Raw genomic sequence first — 17876 nt, 5'->3', positions numbered from 1 at the left:
GTTCTCATGATAGTGAGTGAGTTCTCGTGGGATCTGATGGTTTTATAACCGTTGCTCTGCACTTCTCCTTGCTGCTGCCATGTGAAGAAGGACACTTTTGTTTCCTCCTCCTCCGTGATCGTAAGTTTCCTGAGGCCTCCTCAGTCATGCTGAACTGTGAGTCAATTAAACCTCAGCCTCAGGTATGCCTTTACTAGCAGCAGGCAAATGCACTAATACATCCCATATCTCCCTAAAATGTATAAAACCAAGCTGTGCCCTGACTACCTTGGGCACATGTCATCAGGACCTCCTGAGGCTGTGTCATGGGTACATCCTTAACCTTTGCAAAATAAACTTTCTAAATTGATTGAGACTTGTCTCAGATACTTTCTGTTTGACAAATTACCTTTTGTTCTAGACCAGTCACAAGAGTGACCATACAAAATGGAAGTGTGCCACTTACTCAGCTAGAAACGCTCCTTAGCTTTTCCTCCTACTGGGAATGAAAGTCAATATTCTTACCTTGACCTGTCAGGCCCTGTACTTAAGAAAAGAACAGCATGTTTGACCTAAAATTACCTCTGAATGGTCTTTGTGTGTAAGATGGAAGAGACATGGAGTGGCGCCAGCATCCGAGGTGCTTTCTAAAATAAGGAGTGCCTTAAAAGTCGTGTTGAAGTTTGTCTTCCTGGAATAGGAAGTGGGTGGAATATTTTAATTAGGGAGGTGATGGGATTGAATTTGTTTATAAAGTTATTTTTGGTTAAGTGTAATAGAGAAGGAATTTGATACAGTGGGTAATAATGGAGAGGAAACAATTTTAGGAATATAAAAATATCCCAGGCTTGAATGAACGTAGAGATGGAGAAATGTGTAAAGACTGAAGAGGCTGTTGAGAGTTAGATCGAAAAGACAAGTGGACGGATTAGTGTTGGGATAAGAAAGGAAGAAAGGAGTCCTTGATGAGGCCATGTTTCAGAAGGTTTAGGGGTGAAGGCTGATGCCGTTCATGGAGACCAGAGCCTTTGAAAGATAGATAAGCATGCTTGGGTGCAGTGGTTCACGTGTGAAATGTCCTACGAAACATAAAAGTGAAAGGAGGAGACAAATATAATAAAAAATATATATTCTTGATGTCAAAACTAAAATGTAAATATTTTGGAGACTTTCATATGTATTTGGATGCTATTCTCATGCTTTTTTTTCTGGAAAAAATAATACAAAACAAAAATTACTTCACGAGTTCTCAATTTTTGTCCTTCTGTTTTTATCAGATAAATGCAAATAACTTTCATATCTTTCTTCTCTTGCAGTTTCCCATGCTTCCAAATTTATTTCACATCATTATCTTACTTTTCCTCAAGGCCGTTTTTACTCTTGACTACAACAATGCAGATTTCAATTCTGCCATTGAATTCCTAGACATATTCGTCATCCCCATTTTCATCTCCCACCACCCTGCCATTTTCTTCATGTTAACTTGTTTTCCTGACTCACAGAAATCACCTTTTCCTGCATACATTTTTAGGATGTCAAACTGTATTCTAATGATTTCTCCTAGTTGCCCCCCAAAATTGCATTCTATGGTGTGTTTTTAAAGCTGAATTTTCAAGATGATATTTCATATCTATATTTCCACAAACTTTTCTTCTGTGAATGTTATTGTCAGCTGTCAGGGTGTGAGATGGTTCTTGATACTACATTCTTTCCATGCTGTTGCCTGAATCGGTTTAAGACAAAGTCATTAGTAGGCTGTAAACTGTTGCTCTGCAAAATTGAGCAGCATATATTTAACCACTCATACTTCTTAGCTCTCCAACACTTTGAGTCAATGGAGTATACAAACACCTGTAATTTCCAGTGAGCACAGCTCCCAGGCGCTCTCTCTGTCTCTCTCTCTCTCTCTTTTTTTTTTTTTTTTTTTGCCTCAGCCTGTGGGGCTTTATTTATGGGATTTGCACCTTCACCTTCTGCATGCAGTGTGCCATGGCTAGTTCCCCTTACATTTTTGTCATGATTTTGGTAGAGGCAATGATTTTCTGGTTGTAGAAAAAGCGGCAGCAATATAGGATTACAAAAGTATTGCTGAGAAATTCCAACAAGCTACTTGCAGTTTATGTATGATTGCTCACAGTTTTTGGATGGTGCAACCCTTAATTTCTGAACCAGCAGGTGAAAGATGAGAGAAGAATAAGAGACCTTTCTATAGATCTTCAGGCAGACAGGCTTGTTGGCTTCCTAATATTTCTGTGGGATACTGGGATGGGTTGGAGGCAACACATTGTTTAAATAAGTAGAGAGTTTTTTTAAAAAATAATGAATTGTGTCTCTAAGATATATTTTTACCAGAATGATACTATGTAGGAATATGTGTAAACCCCTGGACTTTGATCTCAAGCAAAACCTTTTCCCTATTATCCTTCCCTCTTAAGTGCATGAGTTTGGTAAAGTACTGCAGAAATTTGTTCTCTCACAGTTCTGGAAACTAGAAGTCTGGAGTCAATGTGTTGGTGGTGTTGGTTCCCTCTGGAGAATCTGTTCTGTGCTCCTGCTTTAGCTTTAGGGCATTGCCGGCAACCCTCGACTTGTAGATACATCACTTCAATCTCTGCCTGCTCCACAAGGTGTTGTCCACTGTGTCTGTGTCCAGTATCTTCGTCCAGTGTCTGTTTTTTCTTCTAATAAGGACATCAGCTATATGCACTCACCCTAATTAAGTATGATCTCATTATAACTTGATTGTATCTGCAAACACCCCATTTTCAAATAAGGTCATGTTCCTAGGGTTAGGGTTTTTTTTTTTTTTTTTTTTTTGGTGGAGGGAGAAAGGAAGGAAGTGGGCACAATTCAATTCATAACACCAACTAAATATAAATGCCACTGTGGTAAGATCAGCTTGACCATGTAGATTTATAAATGGTGGTTTTCTTTGTTTCTATTGTGTTTTTTGCTCATCTTATCAGAAAATGTGATAACTTTAGATAATGAATATGAAAGAGTAAATCATTAACAATTTAAAGTGAAGGCCAGGCACGGTGGCTCACATCTGTATTCACAGCACTTTGGGAGGCCGAGGCGGGCGGATCACCTGAGATCAGGAGTTTGAGACCAGCCTGGCCAACACAACGAAACTCTGTCTCTACTAAAAATACAAAAATTAGCCAGGTGTGGTGGTGGGCACCTGTAATACCAGCTACTCGGGAGGCTGAGGCAGGAGAATAACTTGAACCTGGGAGGTGGAGGTTGCAGTGAGCTGAGATCATGCCACTGCACTTCAGCCTGGACAACAAAGCAAGACTCTGTCTCAAAAAAAATAAAAAAATAATAAAGTGAATCCCACAGATTTGCTTATATTCTTTATAACTAGATTAAGTGTCTACAACAGGGCTCTTTTTGAGTAACTTTATGGGGATATACAACAGGTGCCAACGACTCCATATTCCAAAGGGAGGCACAGACTTGCTTTGCAGGACTTGCAAAGAGGTGTCCAAAATGTTTTCCTGGCCTTAGGCTCAGCACTCCCCTGAAGGTTATGAAGGAAAAGCTGTGGTCTCCCCTTGGAGAGATTGGATGGATGCTGAGTGCTCATCTTCTTCCCCTTCCCTGACAGACAACTTGATGTGCATCCCTGGACTTACAGGGACAAAGAAGTGTCCGATTTATTCCAGAAAATATTTAAAGAATGAGAGGCTTGCAAAGAGGCCCAGAGCAAAAACAAAGAAGGCTATAGCCTGGAAATAATTTTATTCCCCCAATAGCAGGCCAGATGGCATCTTTCTTATCACTCTCTGGTGGGCATTGTGAGACAGAGCTTAGCCTGGGATTATCTTAGATCTTGTCAAAGAAGGCCCTGGCCAATGAGGCGATCTCTGCAGGAAGCAGCTGGAAGTGCATCATCCCAGATCCCAGGTTGAGAGACCAGCCTCAGGAGCACAGCTGAGGTTGAGGGATTCATTCTACCTGGGAAAACTGCACATAACAGATAACCATTTGTGGGCAGGGATCTCAAAGAATCTCCAAGTATGCCCCGAAGAATTCAGCACCCAACCTCTTATTACTTTCAAATGAATCAAACAACAGTTTCCAAGGGGGCATGCCAATAACTTTACTAGTGCCATGCTCTCTCTTTCTCTGTAACACCTCTCACTTCAGTCCTCCATGAGTCATAGTGTTTCAAGGGTGTGTGATGAAGCGATGGAAGCCTCAGGCCTGGAAATAGGAAGAAAGTTCACTACAAGTGGCCTGTTGATTAAAGTGGGCCTAAACTTGTGAAGAGAACGTGGATCAAAGGTTGGCATCTTGATTCCTATGGAGCACACAGAATTGCAAATAATAAAGGAGACAATTCTTGAGAGGAAAGGTGATTAGAGGACATTTTGTTACCTTGGAGTGAACAGATACATTATGAGAACTGCTCTATATTTCATTAAGTAACGGGGGTTTGCCCCTCGAAGTAGGGGTGGTTTTAAGTAGGCAGTCTGTGAGGGGGAGGTAAGAAAGTTGATTTCTGATTTTATCTTTGCTCTTTTTCCAGGTTACATAAATATTAAGAACATTGTTAATTTACTTTAATAAAGAAGTTTATAAATAGTCCAATATTAAAAGTTGATTAAATGATACTTTTGGAAATACATGAATTTTACTGAATGCCCTCTAGCCTTACTATAAAAAGAATGCTTTGCAAATAATGCAAGCTAAATAAAAATAAGCCAGCTCCAGCCACTTTAAGTGACGGAACACACTCTGTAACTTGGGGATGGGGATAGGGCAGGAAATGAAGAAATTAAAGGCAAGGGAGTCTCACTGAGGTATATCAAATCCTATTAGACCAGGTCATTTCCTTGGCTGGCAACTGGACAGGGCTCCTATTGTCTTGTCTACTTTGGCTGAAATCTTTTATTTATCCTCCATATTTGTTTCATTTGCAGGTAATTCTATTCCTGTTTCTACATTTACCATGCTGGATCAGTTTTTTCTCTGATTTTATTTTTAAGTTACTATGATATTCATACTAAATATATAAATGTTTATTATTGGGTTTTAGCTATTTCTATAATAAAGAGTTGTAGTTATTGTAAGTTGCATCGCACTAAACTTTAAAAATGTATTTCTCCACTGTAGAGAAGTATGTTTCATTGAAATTTGATTGCACACAAAGCTTGACATGAGGTTTATTCTCTTTGTGAAATAAACCATTCAATCTGGATTGCATCCACATTCATCTGAAACTTGAAGGAAATAAGTCATCTTCACTTATGTTTTAATATGCCATATTTCTATTAAATTAATGGAAGGTTAGACCTAAAGCTCAATTATTGGACATTTATTATTAATGATTCTTTGCACATAGACTGCATGGATAGCTCACAAGAAAATTTCACCAAAGTCATCTTATATATTTCTCATAATAATCCTAAGAGGTAGGGTTGATAGACATTAGCATTCTGACATCAGAATTGGAGACAGATTCTTCTGCCTCATTTAAGGGATTTGCCCCCAAATTAATCAGTCCATGGTAAAGCCAGCTCTATAATATTACTCTTAAGAATATTCAAAAGGTCTCGGGCACAGTGGCTCACACCTGTAATCCCAGCACTTTGGGAGGCCTAGGCAGGTGGATCATCTGAGGTCAGGAGTTCAAGACCAGCCTAGCCAAAATGGTGAAACCTCGTCTCTACTCAAAATGCAAAAAAAAAATTAGCTAGGAATTGTGGTGGGTGCCTGTAATTCCAGCTACTAGGGAGGCTGAGGCAGGAGAATTGCTTGAACCTGGGAGGCGGAGGTTGCAGTGAGCCAAGATTGTGCCACTGCACTCCAGCCTGGGCAACAGAGCAAGACTCTGTATCAAAACAAAAACAAACAAATAAGAATATTCAAAAATGTGCATGGGACAAGGAGAGGTCATTTCACATCCTCTTGAGGAACACAGGTCACTCCAGACCACATTACTCCCAGATGGCCGGGGGCCCCTGCTCCCCTCCTTTTGGTTCTAGGGACTTGATTCCTGAAGAGGGGTCATTCTCCAACATCTAGTTTTGAGTTTTTCTACTACACCACCTTGTCTCTTATTTTAATTTGTTTCTCTGATTTTTTTTTCTAAATCTCCTGGATCACAATATAATCATTTGAATTTTTGTTGTTGTGTGTACAAGGGCTCCCAGAAAATGTGTAATAAACGTGGTTGGTGGGAAAATCTTGCTAACAGAATCCAATAGATTAATAACTAAGAAAATAAGGCACACACAACAAAAGGTTGTTCATGGCTGCAAGTTCAAGAGTGGGAATTCTTAGAGTAGTAGAATAAATACATGTGCATGTGTTCTGAATTGATTAGACATATAAAAAGATATCTAGATTCTTTGAAAAATTAAAAGGAAACATTTTTTTTTCTAAGCAAGAAATATGAAGTTCAAGTATAAACTTACCAAACAACAGAGAAGTGATAAGGTGCTAGCATAAAAAATTAGCATCATGATTATTCTGTATTGTTTACATAGATCCATCAAGTCAAATGTTTGGTCAGAGACATTCTTTATTCAGTTATCAAAATGGTAGAGCCATTTGAATGAGTTCAGAGACTTCTGCTTTATGATAAAAAAGATAATTGTAAATCAAAAAAGAGTTTAAAGGCTACACTAATTAAACAGCTAATTGGAAATTAGAAGATTTGTTTCTCCAAACTTCTACTATTTTTGATTTTCTTTTCTGTTTGTGGAAGTTTTGGGAAGCAACGTTTTATTCTGTGATTACCTTCAAAGAGTTTCAGGCATGGGTTATAGGACTGGACCATGCATACTTGAAGTGTACTTCAAACCATAACATTCTATGATATTTTGTGAGCAGCTACCTCTTATTAATAAAAAGAATTGCTGTTTAAACCCTATTTTAAAGTACTTGCTTTTTGCTTTCTCAAATATAAGGATGATGTACTATAGATTTGTAATATCATTACCTATGGAAACAAAGATATAAAAATTTACTGTTCACTCACTTCTCCTTAGTTTCCAAGAACCTTAATCTTGAATTTAAGCTTAAACTTACTTTAAACATTATCTTTATTGTTTTATTTTCTACGAAGAAAATAATCCAACCTATCTACTAGTATGCCACTTTAAAAATGTTAAAAGCCAGTGGATAACTGCAAAAGAAGGGCTTTTAATTTTATATAAAATAATAAAATAATTTATTCTATTGATAATTCCAAACTCTCAAATAATATCTTGCTGCAGTACTAAGGAAATTGACAAAGGAAGAAAAAACAGCTTTTCATGCCTTTCCTGAAACAATTGTAGGAAATTTTTGTCATGCTACAATTATTCTTTGATCATGAAAAATTCTTTTAAAGACACGATAGCCACAACCATTTTATCTTCTGACTTACTAAGCAGTCTGAGGGTGAATAGAGAGTTTCGATTCCAGGTTATGGTTATAATTACTAACTGCAAAAATCCTATTGCCTTTCATTAAGTAGTTAAAATATTTAATTGAGACTACAGGGTGTCTACACACAGGGTTGTACCATGCATAATTATCCCTACACATACAGGAACACTGAGGGTACTTTTAACAATAAAACAGATTATCAAAAAATTACATTTTTAATTTAAGTTTTGACTTTAATCTTCTCCATGATTAAATACACATCTCTGCATTTTTTCTGCAAATGAGGACATTAAGCTAAATAGAAGAACCATAAAGTGACTGGAAAAAAAACTTTGCACTGTTAACATAAATGGATAAATCTTTAATATGCATTAACCATTGCACTATGTCTTTATTTTCTAACAGCTTGTATGAGAAAGAAGAACCGGTGATGCAGGAAGTCAAATACCGCCAGCTTAGCGGGTCAGCATCCTCTCCTCCCACATAAGCAGAGATCGGAGCATGAGATAAAATACCTGGATGCCCTTTGCTCCAGCCTCGTGCTCCCACAACTTTGCTTCTGACAGAGTACTTATCTCTCTGACCACTGGGAAACTGCTAAAAGAGAGAAACTTGAAACGGATTGGACTTTTCTGTGCAAATCTTTTTGAAAATTGCCACCTCCCGGGTTAGCTTTTAAGAGAAGCCCAATATATTAGGAACCTGAAAATAAAAGGAATTTTGCACATTGAAACATCACTTGCTATTAGTTCTATTATTGGAAATGGAAATATGGAATTCTAGAAAAAGAAATGTCATTATAGGGTTAGGAATTAACCACTTGCTACCTATGTTAATGTGATGTGGTTAAAAAAAGCTGTAGGAAGTTCCTGAAATTATTGAAACAAAAATAAAGTATTTACCCCTGGAATCTAAGTAATGCAAGTGAAATTCTTTAAACATTCTCTTCAACTTTATATTTCAAAAGTGCTTTACAGTAACTTCTTATGTTATCCATCCCTCGTCTAACTGGAAGGCAAACATTTTTATTGTTTGTTACTATTTAGCTTTATGAACAGCATTCTTGCTTTGTTGTAATTACAAACACTTATTTCAGTAGGGATGGAAAGATTATGCTCTGCTCTCTCTGCCAGCTACCAATTGTCAAAAGAAAATAGGGCCAAGTAGAGTAACTTTAGCTCTTCAATCAACACATCCAGTATTAAGAAAAAAAATACATTGATATTTGAGATGTAAATTCAAATCTTTATCCAATACGCAAGAATTGTAATTGTGGGAGATTAGGTTGGGAAACAATAAAAAGCTGTATAATTAGAGTGTCAGGATTTATACCCTTCACTGGAAGCTACTATATCAGGTATAACTCTGCAAAATTGTGGATGGTTTGCAAATAATCCTTGCTCACATTTAATGATCTATTACTATGTGCCAGGTGTTCTGTCTGAAACAGCATGGGAAGAGGAATCAGAGACAAAATTGCCACCTATGTGGGATCTTGCTGGGGTGCAGAAATTTTATTTCTCACATTTTTGAAATGTAATACTTAGATTTGAATTTTACTCCTGCTTAAGGACACCAAGATGAAAGCGGATGGCACCCTGCCCCCCGCCCTGGTGTAGTTTGTTAAGAAATGACTTTAGTTCTATGAAAGTGGATTCTTAGTTACAAACATAAAGAACTATCACCGGCTAGTGAGAAAGGATTTTATTGAAAAGATGTTGGGAGTTCATTTATCTTTAGGGATTCTGCAGATGCGCAGAGAGACTAGAAAACCAAGAGCACGAACCAGGCACGATTCAAACTTCACAATAGTGAGGGTACCAGAACAGCTTCTAGGGAACAATGCCAGGCACAACCGCCTGGAAGTTGCTGGTACTGGGTGCTTGACTGTCCCTGTTTCCTGGCATTGCCAGCTGCAGAGGCAGCTAGTTAACAGAGTCGGAGTGCATCTGGGGCTCACTTTATGGGGGCATCCACAGTGGGAGGTAGTGGGTTTTGATGCAGGAAATTACTGTGTTGTATCTTGGGTTTTCTCAATTTATATAACAAATGTATGCATAGGTTCAGCTGGAACTAAGAAGTACCACATCTGAGAGCTGAAGAAGCACTGTAATCACCCATCCCAAAGGAGATGATTTCTTAGGAAAAGAAGTGAGTTTGGGAAATATATTAGATGTATTCTCCTGTCTCTTCCATATTCTTGGGAATTTGAGCCATCACTTATCTCTGATGTGCCTTGCTTGAGAGGTGGTTTCTATACTATATTTGATGATGTGGATCTGATAACACAATATTCAAATATTTTCCAGCTGTGTTAACTGAGTCTCTAGAGGCAGGTCTCCTGAGAATTGTCAGTTGTATTTATTTTCCAGTTAAGTCTACTTTCAGAGAGCCATTATTGAAAGAGAAAAGTTTCAACAGAAAGATGATTATTGTTAATATTATTGCGGTAAGACCACTTAATGTGAGATCTATCCTGTTAGCACATTTTTACACGCGCACTGTTGTGTTGTTAACTATAGGTGCAATGTTGCACAGCAGACTTCAAGAGCTTATTCATCTTCCATAATAAAACTCTGTACCATTACTGTTGAACAGCAACTTGCCATTTGTCCCTACCTTCACCTCTACAACAGAATGATAAACCTGGAGAGCATTATGCTAAATAAAATAAGCCAGTTACAGAAGGACACATATTGCATGATTCCACTTATATGAAGTGTCTAAAATAATAACGCTCATAGAAATAGACAGTGGGATTTTTACTGGGAAAAACATTCGCTCTTTTAAAAAAAAATTGAGAGAGATTTGCTTTAGTTGATCAAAATTATAAGCTACCGGAAATTCCCCAAGATGACATGTTGTTGAAGCCATAGTGTATGCACAGGTGTTGAATAGGCACTTCAGAGATAAGAAGAGTAAAGTGTGGTATAAAAAAGAGAAAAAGTGCTAGAATGCAGTCATTGCAACATTAAAAGAAATGCTTTATCTTGGGGGAGATCCTTTGGCCAAACTATTTCAACTTAGAAAGATGTAGTAATATAAAAAGATTTCAATACAAGGAAATAAAGAAATTGCATCTGTGCTATTTCTCAAAAGAGTAAGAATTTAATTGATCAGATTCATTATTATAAAATTAACTTTTACCATCTACATTAAAATTAGGAATTTTCTGAGAATTTGTATTCTTTTTGTCCTTTCAGTAAAGGACTCAATATGTTTAACTCTATTTTAAACAGGAATGGCTGCCTATGTCTTGCATTTTGAACGCGAGACCCTCAAATGCTCAGGAATTATCAAGTAAAGTTTATGTTAAGAAACTAGCATTCTGTTGAATCACTCAATAATGGTTGTTATTTAGGATGAGCAAAAGTTAATCACAAAAACTTAGATTTAAAGATATTGCTTACAATTATGGGTGGGAAATATCCTAAAATACAAACTTTATTTATTTTGGAACTAGTTTTAATGCAGAATAATCCTAGCACTCTATTTAGTAACAAGAAGAAACCAATTTAAATATCATGCTGATTTAAATATAAATAGTATAAATAATAAAATGACAATTTATTGTTAATTTTCAGACTCTGCATAGCTATTTTTTTCTCTATTCTATTCTTATGAAATATTCAGGGAAGATATTATTACTTTCACTTTACAAATGGGATAACTGAGAACTCAATAAATTATATAATTTATCCCAAGACACAGAGCTGGTTCATGGTAGAGCTATCATCAGAAATCTCATGATTATTAGAGTTAACCCTTTCCAATTCCGAAATCCTCTGGGAAGTGTCAGAATTTATACTCCTCACTAGGAACTACTATTGCAGTTGGAACTCTGAGGCTTTATTTGGGAGTTTTTCCTGATTATAGAAAATCTCTTGTTAAGAGAGGTTTTAATAAACAAAATAAGTCAGGGATATTACCAGATAGCCTCTATATCCTCAGAGCTCCCAGCATCACACTTTTATAAGAACGGTAAAGAAAAACAAAGTTCCTTCCCTCCTCCTGCCCTGTGTTATTTTTCCAAAAAACAAACAAACAAACAAAAACCTAACTATACACTAAGTGTGAAAGTGATTGGAGTGGGGGAAGGCAAGCTGGGGCTGTACCAGGTCCAGGGTTGAAAAGAATTAGGGGATTATTATAGTTCTAGTTTGAAGACAAACACTTTTCAATGTATGTCAATTAACTTTATTGAACAGCCACCATATACTAGTAACCCTCTTAGGTGTGTTGTACACTTAAACATTGATACCAGGGTTTTCCAGATTTCTTATGATGAAACCGACAGAAGGTGATAATGCTGGCACAGCACACATGGACAGTGTGACGGAAGGAGACCAATTAAAGATGAGCGGGTCCGTATTTCTACACACCTGCCACCAGCTGGATGGATGGCTGTGCTGGAAGTCTAAGCCCTGGATGCTTAGCTGTGTGATCTGTGAACCGGCATCATCAGCGTTCCCTGGGTGCTGGTTAGAAATACACCTCTCAGGCCCACCCAGACCTGCTGAATCAGAATCTGCTGTTTCCAAAACTCCTGAGTGATTCTCATGCACCTTAAAGCTTTAGAAACACTGTTCTAATTAGTGTTCTTAAAATATTGTCATGGGATACAGGCTTTAGTAAATTCTCAGGATATTCTACCATGTACTCAAGTTTGAGAAACAGGAGATTTAATAAATACTGATGTTTGGATCCCATCCATAGAGATTCTGTTTTGATTGGTGTAGGGTGTAATCTGGCATTAACATTTTTAAATTGCCCCTGGTGAGTTTTATGAATGGCAATGTTTGGGAACACCTGCTTTAAGTTAAGCCATGAGCTAATTGTTCTTCATCATATTACAGGTGTGGGAACTGAGACGTTATAAGGAAATCCAATTTGTGAGTGGTAGAGCCAGACTTAAGCTTAGACCCTTAACTCACTTCTTCTCAAAACTGGTCTGTGCTGTTTATTATTTTACAGGAGACTTCTATATTGCTATGTTTAATACATTAGTATCATTTAAATATATTTTTTCCAAAATATGCCTGTGATGGATAATATTGAGTGTCCACTTGATTGGACTGAAGGATGCAAAGTATTGATGCTGTTGTGTCTTTGAAGGTGTTGCCAAAGGAGATTTGAGTCAGTGGGCTGGAAAGGCAGACACACCCTTTATCTGGGTGGGCAGCACCTAAATCAGCTACCAGCTCGGCTGGGATATAAAGCAGGCAGAAAATCATGATGGTAAAGCAAACTAAATATGGCCTGAGAAGGACTCTGTACTTCCATAGTTGAGTCCTTGTGGATGAACCGTAACCTAGCTTAATAGTCAGACAAAATTTAAAACCTAACTTAATAGTATGCACTGTAACAATGGCTGAATGTTGTCCAATCCCAGTGGGATTCAACCACTCATAGACTGCTTTTGTTCAAACTGCGTTCAAATAAGGCAAATGCCGAGCTGGAACCAATCTCACTGTTTCTGTACCTCACTTATGATTCCTGTACGTCACTTTATCTTTTTTGTCTATAAATTTTTTCTGACCACAAGGCACCCCTGGAGCCTCTGTGAATCTGCTGTGATTCTGGGTACTGCCCGATTCACGAATCGTTCATTTCTCAGTTAAACTCCTTTAAATTAATTCAGCTGCAGTTTTTCTTTTATCAATGAAAAGACTAGACTGGCTTAGCCTTCCAGGCTGCATCTTTCTCCCATGCTGGATGCTTCCTACCCTTGAATATCGGACTCCAAGTTCTTCAGTTTTGGGACTCAGACTGGCTTCCTTGCTCCTCAGCTTGCAGATGCCCTATTGTGGGGTCTTGTGATCGTGTGAGTTAATACTTAATAAACTCTCCTTTATATATACATCCTATTGGTTCTGTCCCTGTAGAGAACCCTGACTAATACAATGTCTCTATTGAAAAGAAGAGAAAATCTATTAATAAACTGATACAGTCATAGCCCCTCAAGAAAAATACCAAAGAAACTCCTATGCTGTGGATAATTATTTTGTTATTGCTCTAAAGACATCACAATAATTATACGCCTTGTTTACGATGCTTTTAAGTTGATGACATTCAAAGATGTGTCCTATCCATTCATGTACATACATTTAATTTCATATTGATTCTTGCCTTTTTCAGCAGCGATCAGTATAAATTATCTAAAAATCAATCCTGAAGGTTATACTTTATTTTTCCCTTTTGAACCTTGCCTTTGAAAGATCATTTATATATTTTAAACACATTTTTAAAAACGAATCTCCAGAAGTCTAATTTCTCATGTTAACCAAATTAGAGAGGTTAATTAGAAGACGAACTCTTAGCTACAACCATCATTAGAACTTGGGTATTACTTCAAACGCATCTCTCTTCCTAATCTTAGCAGTTGAAACAATTTCACAGGTTAAATCAGCCAGCTTGACAGCCCGTGAATGGCTACTCACTAAAGGGCCCACGCAGAGGCAAAATGATGGTCCTATCTCTTAAAGGCAGAGGAACAGAATATTTGAAATTAGATAGAACTGGACTTAAATTTCATCCCAGTGGACAACTGGGAAAACTTGGAAACATTAATCCTGCTGAATATTTGTGCATCATTTAATAATTAATAATATACGTACTGAATTAAGTAGTTAGCAGGATTTACAACACTGTGTATAGGGAGCCTCACATGTGTTTCCTGATCTTTGGTGTTTTTAGAGTTAATATTATGACAATGTGTAAACTTGGTGTCGAGAATTAAAATTTGCTTAACAGTTCTAGTGTTGTATACACTGTTACCTACGTTCACTGCCTCCAACTCATTGAGGGTCATGATGCTAGGATTGAAAGCCAGGTCTGTCTGCTTATAGGGACTTTTTCCAACTTCAGGGTTTCCTGCTTTTGCTCAATTGATCCTTTCAAGGCCCAGTCACGTTTGAGCTACAGCAAATCATGGCGTCCATCGTTCACTGATGGACTATGTTCCAGAAGTTGCAAGAAAAGTAAAGGGGGATCAAAGGAGAGAGAGAGCAAGAGAGGACCCATAAATATTCTGAAGTATATGACTAATCTAGTATAATGGAAGCTGAGAAACTAAATTGTATTTCAAAATATATATTTCTGAATTTTTTGGTATTTGTTATTGGTATTCTCTGAAGGGCCACTTTCTTTTCTTTCTAATGCTTATGTCCCTACAAAGGACTGACTATTAATTTACTGGAATAAGAATCACACTAATGGCACACAGTCCCAATCTGCTTGGCATGTCATTTAATGTGGAGCCATTTACCTGGTCGAGTGAATACTTTTAAATTAAACAGTTTTCTTGCACTGTGATTGATGGCAATGCAGTCTAGGGTGAAGTCTTAAACATAATCCCTTATAGGATTTCCTAGGTTCTTCCTCAGAGTTTCTAACTCCATAGATTTGGGGGTGGGTCCCAAAATTTCCATTTCTAACACGTTTCCAGGTGATGCTGAAGCTTCTGTTCCAGGTACCATACTTTGAAAACTGCTGTTTTAATGCTTACATGTGGTAGCACGAGTTAGTTTTACCTGGGGCTTTTAATTCCAAGTTCTGCCACTTAACAGCTGTGTTATAATGATTAAGTTATGTGATGTCTCTGTAGCTTGATTTCTTTGTATAATGAGGAAAATAATCATACCCTTTTAAATAAGATTATTGTGAGAATTTAATAAACAAGAAATTTCTTATAATGCCTGGTACATACTAATCACTCAATAAGTTATGTCAATTCTCAAAGCACATGTCTAAATTATAGATGAGAGAGAAATATTGTGAATTCTATAGTATTTTAATGGCCTGTTCTCTCTACCCGTCACTAGCTGTACCTTACACTGGTTTATCCTGTGCTGTTCCTTTCCTGAGGGAACCCAACCACATTTACTGCCTAAAGCACTCTTTTGGCACTTCTAACATAGGTGCAAGGAGGAAATTTCAAGAAATTATGACAAACTACAAGACTCAAATCTCCTTTTAAATTTCAAAAATCAAAACATGTATTCATATCCCATGGCACATATGGATGAAGATATTGTTCTCCTCAGTTAATATTTTAGTTTTGCTTTTGCGCCAGAGCCTTGCTTTTTTTTTTATAAGTGTCCTTTATCAGGCTACTGCAAAATTGCACAAATACTGAATTGCCCCAAAATAATTGCTTTTAATTTGTTTCTTTAAAGCAAATGTAAAACTACAATGGGTTATATTTACCTAGAGGTTTTATCACCATACACTTAATTTAAACTCATATAAAAATAGAATTAGTTATATTTAGTCTTATTTTCATCATTCACTTAATTTAACATCATTCTTAGTCCATAACTTAGATATAAAAAAATTGTATTTTTTCTATCCTCCATTTGCCCTAAATCCCCTTAAACAAAACAAAACCCAGGCAAAATTTTTGCCTGGAAAACGTGAAGTTTGATTAGTTCCACCTACTTTCATGTACTTTAATTTGGGCCCCTTCTCCTCGGTAGTCTAGAATATAAACTTTTTTTTTTTTTTTTTTTTTTTAAGAGGTCTGTTTGGGAAACCTACCAAAACAAGACAAAATCAATGGTCTCCTTACAGAGAGAAACCTGGGGAAAGAATTAGCAGGAATTTCTCAACGGGTGCCGCTGCTACTAGTTTTTTATGCATGATTGCTTGTCATTTGGCAGAAATCAATGGTTCTCTTTACACCACAAGAGCAGTGGAAATGGGGGGGAAACTGCAAGTTAAGACTGCTCTGAATGTGGACTCAGCACTTCCCTGTTGTCCTCCAACATGTGCCCTCAAAGTACCACTTGGCTGGGAATTAAAAAGGGCTGCCTTTAGCAAAGCTTTAATTTAAAATAGTCACAGGTAACAGCTCTATTATTTTTGCATGTTCAGATGCAGCCACAGCTGTTTTTATTTATCTCAGCTGCATGCACACCCATTTGTTGTAATTATTAGTTTCTGATGTAGCTGAAGATACATATCTTGAATGCCTATCAAGGCTAAATTAAATTAAGGAAATTGTACTTTTCACCTTCACCCTCTTTGGTCCTGCTTTGCTGCAGGAAATTGCAACAACGTAAAACTTTGAGCCTCATTTCATCTCCCCCCACTAGAAGTGATTTCCAAAGTTGTCCTAGGTTCCTGATCTATTTCAATTTAATAGTTACTGACATTTTTTCCCTGTATATTTAACACGCTACAAGCAATTACCATGTGGCAATTATGAATTTAAAAATTTTAAAAAAACACAATTATTGGTTGAGCTCCTGCTACTACTGATTAAACATTGTTAGGCCTTTGAAGAATAAAAAAGTGAATTCAACCTGCCCTCTGCTTTCTAAAAATTGCCTTTTTGCTCTTAAAAATGCATGCACAACTTTTCTCATATAAAAATAATTTCGAGTTTCTTCTATACACATAAAATATTTTCAGCTATTTTTGATTTCAGGAAGTATGAAAAATTATGTATGTGCAAAAGAATTGCGGCAGGACCCATTTGAACTCTGTCTCAGTGACAAACAGTTTTGGATTGTAGACCTCACTTTGTTTTGCTTATTTCTGTTTGTTGTTCCACCTGTGGTCCATTCACTGTATTTGATGTGTTGCAAAACAATGGAATAATGGCTTTCCCACCAGTAATGTAAGAAGAAACATGGAGGAACTAAGTAAGGGTCTAGGAAATTTGGGAGAGAGGAAAAGAGACATAATTAATGAGGAGAGGGATCAAGAAGATTAGCAGGATTTTTAAAAGGGAATTTGATTTGCAAGGTACACAGAATATGGCACACAAAATTGTAAGAAAAACAAATTTTTCTTAAACATTTATATAAAGATTCCTTTTAGCAAATATAACAAATTTGGTTGCAGAGTGGTCTGGGGTTGATTTGCTTTTAAATTGGAAAAACAAAGTCTTTTTCTTTTTTAATTTGAAATAAGAGCTGATATGCAATATTGTAGGGGAGTTGGTTGATTTTTTAGTCAGAATAGTGGCTTTTACAACCGTGGTGACAACATTAACTGTGGATCCTCTTGACGTCTTCATAAGTTCATTAATGCTGGGGGAAAATATGCATAGCAACTAATCTACCAATATTTGAGAGAATTAGGCAACCTCTCAAGAATGTAGGAAAGAAAATGTAAGTCAACAAGCTTATACAATGTAAAAATCATGAATAGGCAGGTAATAAATAATAGAAATTGATTTTTTCTGTCCAGTAAAGACCATGAAAAGAGAAATATCATAATTTTAAGAGTGCTCTAGAATACTGGGTTTGTTTTTTTAATTGATTAGTATGATTTTTAAAAATTATCATGAATTAAAAAATATTTTCTCCATTACTTTGAGTTATCACTTTAAACATAGGTAATATGAAGATATGTTTCTGGATTGTATATTTAATTACGACCACTAAAGAGCACCCATGAAGTGGAAGTGTTACCAGCAATGTTCTGTTCTAGGAAGATAATCATATTGGTTATGTCTGCTTTATAGTAATGTTATTGTTGATTGATTTGCCTTTTCCTAACTT

At 36.8% G+C, this 17876-nt stretch overlaps 1 long non-coding RNA gene across 1 annotated transcript in view; it reads left to right on the top strand.

Annotated features, from left to right (window-relative positions):
• Window positions 1–8261, top strand: part of LOC129049597 (uncharacterized) — a 175010-nt gene extending 166749 nt beyond the window's left edge. The window contains exon 8 of the long non-coding RNA XR_008512822.2: window positions 7771–8261. This is a non-coding gene — a long non-coding RNA (uncharacterized LOC129049597). The remainder of the gene's footprint in view (window positions 1–7770) is intronic.
• Window positions 8262–17876: the final 9615 nt, after the last annotated feature.

Source organism: Pongo abelii, chromosome 14 (assembly GCF_028885655.2).
Source record: "Pongo abelii isolate AG06213 chromosome 14, NHGRI_mPonAbe1-v2.0_pri, whole genome shotgun sequence".
In the NCBI taxonomy this organism is placed as follows: Eukaryota; Metazoa; Chordata; class Mammalia; order Primates; family Hominidae; genus Pongo; species Pongo abelii.
This window is presented reverse-complemented; position numbering and strand designations above follow the sequence as displayed.